Here is a 9,588-nt window from a genome sequence, read left to right on the forward strand (position 1 = left end):
CAGATCAAAGCACTGTTGAATATCAAATGTCAGGTCAAATGTCAAGTGTCCCCAACTAAGCAAGCCAAACGCGACAGCGGCAAGGAACCCAAACTCCAACAGGTGACATCAGGTGGCAAACAAGTGTTAAAATGGAGAAAGAAACCAGCAGTAGTCTCCTCTGGCGAACAGATCTTTGTTACGATTCAGGTTGCTATCATAAATCCGATATGATCGCAACATTCAAAGTATTTATTCCAGTTCCATCCAGTTGAGGATCGTATTCATCACTACGGTATGGACGGTTTGTTGAGGAACTGTGGCACTGGCTGTCGTGTCGATGAGGCCTTCACAGTGGATGATCTAGTTGACTCAATCTCTGCTGCATTGTGGTCGTGTCAAGGCGCAGGTCCTTGGTCTTACCTGGATACGGCCCGGATCCGGTTGACTATGGTAAACCTCGGGATAAACAGAAAGACTAATATTAGCGTAGATGCCATTCTTCTTCTGATGTAACGAGTACATCTGGAGTTTTAGGAAAAGTGTTCCCAGTTCCGACTGACCTGATTTATGCAGCCTAATAATCCTTTAACGGATTTGAAAATATAAAACCACTACAGTAACTACCTTATTATTATTATTATTAACCTTATTAAGTATTAAATTAGGAGTTTATTGAGGGAAAAGTCATAGTTAAGAGTGAATATGTGTTCCCCATACTTAAGTATTATCGCATATATTATCGTATAGCTCAGTGAATCTCAACCTTTTTTGAGTAATGGACCCCCGTCATATTAAGAGCTGTCCTTAAGGACCCCAGAATAATATTGGCTCATTGGTATTATTAATGTATTTGTGATGACCAAATGCAATCAAGTAGAATTTACTACTCCGTTCGTTGACTTGTCCAATATTCAGCCATATCGTCGGTTATATTATACATATATTATCTTCTTCTTTTATGGTAACATGTCAAATGTCAAAATATACAAATATTCATATTCAGATACTTTATAAGGACCCCCTGGCATTACGTCAAGGACCACTAGGGGTCCGCGAAACAATAGCTGAATATTTTTTTGTCATCATGATTTTTGTCACCTCTTCTCTCAAAGGATTGAATAAGATTCTGTCTGGAATAAATTAAAAGTAAATGTTTTTGAGGTGAAAGATCCTTGGCTCTATATCTCAGTTCATAATAATCCAAACACTCTTTCTAATCTGAAGTTTAATCTCTTTAAACAGTATTGGAATGTTTGGAGTAAACTGTGCATAAGAAATTCAATTGTCTCTCACTTCTTTCTTTCTTTCTTTTTCCCCTTTTTTTTTTTTTGTGAGGAATGTTTAACTTTTTAAAACCTGGCTTCCTTCAACAGCTCCTTCTGCTTAAAGACTGACAAACCAGATTCCAGATAACCACTAATAATACAGCCATGAACAGAATATCTGGAACCTCGTAATTAGCCTTAATGCACAAAAATATGGCTTAATCTAGGACTTTCATCTCAGCACTCCTAAAAATGTGGGATTAGGCTGTCAGTCTCTTCGTGGCTTCACCTTAAAGCCTTTATGGAAATGCCTCTCTGTAGGCAGAATAGTAAGCTCAAAAGTGATTTGGCAAAGCGGATATGAATGAAAAAAATTCTCAGTGGGAAAAATTTATGACACTGTATTAGTAACTCACTGAAGGCAAAAATCACCCTTCAAGTGTCTCATAAAACTCTTGTCTTTGTTCAGACAGGCCTCCTCTGCTTCTGTGCTTCATTTAGAACATGAGGTGCAGATTAATGAAAGATTTCGTCTGCATGCAAACATTTACTTGCATATATATTGGTACTGAGTAGTAAATTTGTCAAGCCAGATGTTTTGTTTTGTTTTCCTAAAAAAAAAGAAAAAAAGAAAATCATGTCATCTGAATAAAAAATGAAAAATGGTACTGTCATTAAAATTCCACTGTGAACAAACACCATGATTTATTACCTTATTTTGCCTGAAATGAGTTCTTCAGAAAATGTGCATTATCTCATTCACTAAGCAGTTAACTCACTTTAAATCAGTGATTAAAAACAGATTTCGTATGTGAATCATAGATCAGTCTAATTGTTTGGACACATGTAGAGTGCCAACAAAAATCATCACTGACAATTACACAACAATCAAGATTGCTAATTTTCTCATTCTATTATACCGTATGTGTCCAACTTTAAACAGAGTTAATGGAAAGAATACAACAGGGATGAAAGTGTAAGTCATTACTCTTCCTTCTTAACAGCTTGTCATGCTGTTTGGCTCCATCTCGAAGACTGAATGTATTTAGACGTAAAACCTAAAACAATGTTTAGATGAAAATGTAAAACCTCTATATTCCATAGCTAAAAATTTGGTAGATATTATTTTTTACATTATTGTAGCACCATTGTTCCAACCACATGAGTTTGCAAATATTCCTTGGAACTATGGTTTCGGGAAACACCAACTACATTGTTCAACTATGGCCCTGTTTCCTCCTGATATTACAGGATTAGTTCACTTTCAAATAAAATTTTCCTGATAATTTACTCACCCCCATGTCATCCAAGATGTTCATGTTCATGTTCTTTCTTCAGTTGAAAAGAAATGAAGATTTTTGATAAAAAAAGTATAGTGGACTTCAATGGCCTCCAGACGGTTGAAGGTCAAAATGACAGTTTCAGTGCAGCTTCAAAGGGCTTTAAATGATACCAGATGAGGAATAAGGGTCTTATCTAGTGAAACAATCGTTCGTTTTCAAAAAAGTACAATTGTATATGCTTATATAAACAAATGATCGCCTTGCACGTGTTTCCGCCAAAACCGCATTTCAGTATTCTTCAAAACGCTTACGATGCCTTCCCTATTCTACTTATGGAACGAACGCAGTGCCAGTTCCATTTTTTCCGTAAGCAGAACAGGGAAGGCGTACGACATTCAGCGTAAGCTTTTTGAAGAATGCGAACGTGCGGTTTTGGCAGAACCACTTGGAAAGTGATCATTTGTTTATATAAAGCATATACATTTACATTTTTTTCCCAAAAATTACCAATCGTTTCGCTAGATAAGACCCTTATTTCTCGTCTTCGACTTTTTTTTTTTTTTTCTACTGAAGAAAGAAAGACATCTTGGATGTCATGGGGATGAGTAAATTATCAGGAAAATTTTATTTGAAAGTGAACTAATCCTTTAAGGTGGGTTTTGGTCGATCAGATCACAAGAGTTTTTAACCACTTGAAGCACTTTTTTGAAGAGTGCGCATGTGCGTATGTGCTCTAGTATGTAAGAACGAATCTATGATTTAATCTGGAAATAAAGCAAAATTATTATACAAAAAATTATAATTATTCCTTAGATTCCATGTTTGTAATGTATAGCAAAAAAATAGCATTTATTCGATCTTAAACTGATTCATTTAAAGATGTTATTACTTCACCACCTGCGTGACATCATTAACAAATGTAGCTGAACGACAGGTTTGCGACAATACGGTTTTGGGAAACAGTCGTGACTAGCTAGTTGATTTGTTCAATGATGCATCGTACTATGGTAATGAAGCAGCGGGTTACGTCGTTGTATGGAAAACACAGCCCAGGGCTGCGTTTCCCAAAAGCATCGTAAGCCTAAGTTGATCGTAAAAACGATCGTACGAGTGATCTTAATATTAAGGTCTGTTTCCCAAAAGCATCGTAACTTAAGTTGCACTTGAAAATGATCGTAGATCTACGAGTGCTCAGGAGTAATCGTTAAGCCCTAAGTGCATCGTAAGAAGACAGAGTTATGAGGTCACCTACAGGACAACCGGCAGATTACACCTTTATTCAAGTGCAATGTGTATTACATAGCTAAGGTTTTGACTGTATTCCTCTTAAATCCTCTTTGTTGTTTAATATGAAAAGAAAACGGAAGAAAATAAAAAAATAAAAATACACATGATGTCATAAATAGTGCTGATAAAACATGTCTGCAATAAAAAAATTGTCTGTACGCCTGTAGAAATTGGCTAGATGAAGTACATAATTTGTACTACTGTCACCCTATATACCCTTTATATAGGCTTTATATAGGCCTACCACCCATGGCCTAAAGCTCTATGAAATACTATAGGAGTTCTTCCAAGTGTTTCTGAAGTGACTGACTTTTTTCAACTATAAACTAAATTTTAAAACATAAACAAGTTTAGATATTAACTTCAAAAACACTGAATCACAGTTTGATTGATTTCACACACACACACACACACACACACACACACACACACACACACACACACACATATACACATATATATACATATATATATATATATATATATATATATATAAACTATAATTAATTTAAGTAAAATATAGACACTATAGTTAATTTATGTAAGTAAGAATGACAAAATAAAGTAAACTGTGACATATTATGCCCAAAAATGATTCAGACACTTTGACCTGACCATGTTTTGCTAAAGTGTTATTTGAGATCTTGTCATATTTTACTACCATTAAAAAAAAAAAAAAAAAAAACTATAGTGAATAATCTGTAATAATGAATGAAATGTTCAAGGTGTCTGAATAAATTGTGGTTTGACTGTGTGTGTATATATATGAAGACTTCAGATGCAAAAGTCTCTAAGTGCCATCTGAAATTTTCTTATAAAATGAACAGTTTTATCAAGCTTGTAGGCCTATGTTTATGTTCAGTTATTTCACATTAATGGAAAAGAAAATGACCTATTAATTGCCATTAAAGTGAAATTACTGAACCTAAACATACAAGCTTGATAAAAATGCTAATTTTAGAAGAACATTTCAGACGGCACTTATAGGCTTTTGCATCTGAAAGTCTTCACATATATATATATATATATATATATATATATATATATATATATATATATATATAGCTTAAAGAAATCGTCTGAAAATTACATCTTTGTTTAGCTCTACCTCCTCCAGAAGAACATTAATTTAATCTTTTTGAAAGGTATCTTTATTTATTTATTTATTTTAAACCACATCAGGTGACGATTATTAGGTTAAACGTTAAAGGATACGATTTTATAAGGTAATATTCAGCACTTGAGAAACGGACAGCGACTCTTAAGTAGCACGTAGAGCGCGTTCTCGGGCGTTCATGTTAAGGGCATTTTTGGGAAACGCACGTGGAATTGCAGCGAGCGTTCGTAACCTCGCACTTAGAAAGCGCTCTTAAGAGCTAAGATACATCGTTATTGGGAAACCCAGCCTGGGTTTCCCAATAACGATGTATCTTAGCTCTTAAGAGCGCTTTCTAAGTGCGAGGTTACGAACGCTCGCTGCAATTCCACGTGCGTTTCCCAAAAATGCCCTTAACATGAACGCGCGAGAACGCGCTCTACGTGCTACTTAAGAGTCGCTGTCCGTTTCTCAAGTGCTGAATATTACCTTATAAAATCGTATCCTTTAACGTTTAACCTAATAATCGTCACCTGATGTGGTTTAAAATAAATAAATAAATAAAGATACCTTTCAAAAAGATTAAATTAATGTTCTTCTGGAGGAGGTAGAGCTAAACAAAGATGTAATTTTCAGACGATTTCTTTAAGCTATCTATATATATATATATATATATATATATATATATATATCTATATATATATATATATATATATATGTGTAGAGTTAAGATGCAAAAGCCTATAAGTGCCGTCTGAAATGTTCTTCTAAAATTATCATTTTTATCAAGCTTGTATGTTTAGGTTCAGTAATTTCACTTTAATGGCAATTAATAGGTCATTTTCTTTTCCATTAATGTGAAATAACTGAACATAAACATAGGCCTACAAGCTTGATAAAACTGTTCATTTTATAAGAAAATTTCAGATGGCACTTAGAGGCTTTTGCATCTGAAGTCTTCATATATATACACACACACAGTCAAACCACAATTTATTCAGACACCTTGAACATTTCATTCATTATTACAGATTATTCACTATAGTTTTTTTTTTTAATGGTAGTAAAATATGACAAGATCTCAAATAACACTTTAGCAAAACATGGTCAGGTCAAAGTGTCTGAATAATTTTTGGTTCCAAATTTGTATCAATTTTACTGGTAGTCCACTGTATGAAGAATTTTTGGGCATAATATGTCACAGTTTAATTTATTTTGTCATTCTCACTTACATAAATTAACTATAGTGTCTATATTTTACTTAAATTAATTATAGTTTATATATATATATATATATATATATATATATATATATATATATATATATATCTGTATATATATGTGTATATGTGTGTGTGTGTGTGTGAAATCAATCAAACTGTGATTCAGTGTTTTTGAAGTTAATATCTAAACTTGTTTATGTTTTAAAATTTAGTTTATAGTTGAAAAAAGTCAGTCACTTCAGAAACATTTGGAAGAACTCCTATAGTATTTCATAGAGCTTTAGGCCATGGGTGGTAGGCCTATATAAAGCCTATATAAAGGGTATATAGGGTGACAGTAGTACAAATTATGTACTTCATCTAGCCAATTTCTACAGGTGTACAGACAATTTTTTTATTGCAGACATGTTTTATCAGCACTATTTATGACATCATGTGTATTTTTATTTTTTTATTTTCTTCCGTTTTCTTTTCATATTAAACAACAAAGAGGATTTAAGAGGAATACAGTCAAAACCTTAGCTATGTTATACACATTGCACTTGAATAAAGGTGTAATCTGCCGGTTGTCCTGTAGGTGACCTCATAACTCTGTCTTCTTACGATGCACTTAGGGCTTAACGATTACTCCTGAGCACTCGTAGATCTACGATCATTTTCAAGTGCAACTTAAGTTACGATGCTTTTGGGAAACAGACCTTAATATTAAGATCACTCGTACGATCGTTTTTACGATCAACTTAGGCTTACGATGCTTTTGGGAAACGCAGCCCTGTTCAGTTCTTGTTTCTATGGCCGGTTGGACCAATGTGTTGTGATTGGTCAACCGTTTCGATATAAATATATATATATTTTTTTTTGCTGTCACTATTTTTGTCACCTCATCTCTCAAGGTATTGAAGAAGAGTCTGATTGCACGTCACTGCAAAAATGAAGGTAACAGTTCATCTCAGTTCTGAGTATCTGAAGTTTAATCTCTTTAAACAGTATTGGAATGTTTTGGAGTAAATTGTGCATAACAAAATTCCATTGTCTGCCATAACTGCCATAACCAGTTTTTAGGTTTCCTAACCTTTCTGGAGTATTTAAAACAATTTATAAGTATTTATAACATTTATGTGCAAAAATGTGACACACTAGATTGTAATGCAAAATATATTGTAATAATAATGAAAGGAAATTGTTGAAGGCATCTCTTAAAACATGATGTCCTCTTTAATATTCACTCAAAACTGGCATGGATCTTCTCAGAGAAATTCAGAGGACAAAAATGATCATCTGGGTCACAGGAGGATAACATGCAGGCCAAATATGTTTCAGTATATCTGAATTTGAAGGAACAAAAACATTTAGGTTAAAATAATCCAAAAAGAGCATGTGCGTTGGTTTAAGGATGGGTCAGAATCTGTGAATGATGAACTGAGCCTCTAGTCTTTCCATCATGTATGTTTGTGGAAACAGTTTCATTTCAAAGTAATATTGATTTACAGGGTAAATCTGGAATAATGTTCAGTCTAGAACGGCAGAGTGCAGGAATAATTTCAAACGGATCTCACTGAGCACTTAATGCACAACATGCACTAGACGTGTCAGAACTTGTGTCTGCAGTGACTGCAGTTTTGAAATTGGCCCATATAGATATTGTTGAAAAGTCTTTATTTTGTTCTGGTTTTGCCGCACAAAAAGTATTCTTGTCGCTTTATAATATTAATATAGAACCACTGTACTCACATAAACTGTTTCAAATATGTTTTTAGTACCTTTATGGACCTTGAGAGTTTGAATGGCTTTGCTCTCAATGGAGGCCTCACGGAGCCATCGGATTTCAACAACAATAGAACAATGCGGGCCTGCATAGCCAGCAATGACATTTCCTCTCTCAAGATCCATTAATGTACTAAAAACATATTTAAATCAGTTCATGTGAGTACAGTGGTTCAATATTAATATTATAAAGTGATGAGAATATTTTTGGTGCGCCAAAAAAAACAAAAGAACGACTTATATAGTGATGGCCGATTTCAAAACACTGCTTCAGGAAGCATCGGAGCATAATGAATCAGTGTGTCGAATCATGATTCGGATCGCGTGTCAAAACGCCAAATTGCTGAAATCACGTGACTCTGGCGCTCTGAACCGCTGATTCGCTACGCTGATTCATTATGCTCCGATGCTTCCTGAAGCAGTGTTTTGAAATCGGCCATCACTAAATAAGCCGTTATTTTGTTTATTGGCGCACCAAAAATATTCTCATCACTTTATAATATTAATATTGAACCACTGTACTCACATGAACTGATTTAAATATGTTTTTAGTACCTTTATGGATCTTGAGAGAGGAAATGTCATTGCTGGCTATGGAGGCCTCAATATCTCAATTTGCATTAACAAAGGTCTTACGGGTGTGGAACGGCATGAGGGTGAGTAATTAATGACAATATTTTCATTTTTGGGTCAACTAATCCTTTAAGTTAATTTTTCATTTATATTTTTTTGTGTTTGTTTAAAATTAGACAAATCTCATATTATCGTAATCTCCAATCTGTTCTTTAATGCTTCACTAAATAGCAGAAGACACTAACCAGGTTTAAATTCCAGGTTTGCACAGATAAGGTTTGTTGTAACACTGCCACACTATTAGAAGTATGCTATTATAAACAGTTACCAATAAAATTAGCATAATTAACTTTTGTGAATATCTGTTGAGATACCATGGAAAAATAGGTGAATAAAGACTGAGAGGAAGAACCTGAACATTCATAAAATATTATTTCAAGCAATGTTCAGCATTGGTACTGGCACAACTCGTGTTCTGTGAGAGCTGGGAGTGGAGGGAATGTTTTTTTCAGCTCTGTGTTTTTCTGAACGTCTGAATATGTTTCTTCTTCTGTTTTTTGACCAATGCTGTATAGCTGTGTTTTGCAGAATGTTCATTGTCAAACTACAAAATGATTTAAATTTGAATTTCTTAAAAAAAAATGCTATTATTTTATATCAAAAATATTATTGACAAAATATTTTTGTTTTCCATGTATATTTTTTTATTAGATCAGGTAACATTATGGTCATGTTACACTGTGCCCCACCTATGGGGCATGTTGTCACATTTCACTTCCCTTCTTTCACGGTAAATAAAGAAAAAAGTATACACTCTAAAAAATGCTGGGTTAAAAACAACCCAAGTTGGGTTGAAAATGGACAAACCCAGCGGTTGGGTTAAATGTTTGCCCAACCTGCTGGGTAGTTTTATTTAAACCAACTATTATTTAAAAATTGCTATATGGCTGGCTTAAAATGAACCCAAAATAGTTGGGAAATTAAAAACCAGATGCAATTAGAGACAACAATAATAGACAAAAGGTGAATGTTTATTAATAAGCTTTAATATTTTATTAAGATAAATTTAATAGTTTAATAGTCTATTAATATAAATTTATTAATAAGCAATTTAA

The sequence above is a fragment of the Chanodichthys erythropterus genome, chromosome 17, assembly GCF_024489055.1.
Source record: "Chanodichthys erythropterus isolate Z2021 chromosome 17, ASM2448905v1, whole genome shotgun sequence".
Lineage (NCBI taxonomy): Eukaryota > Metazoa > Chordata > Actinopteri > Cypriniformes > Xenocyprididae > Chanodichthys > Chanodichthys erythropterus.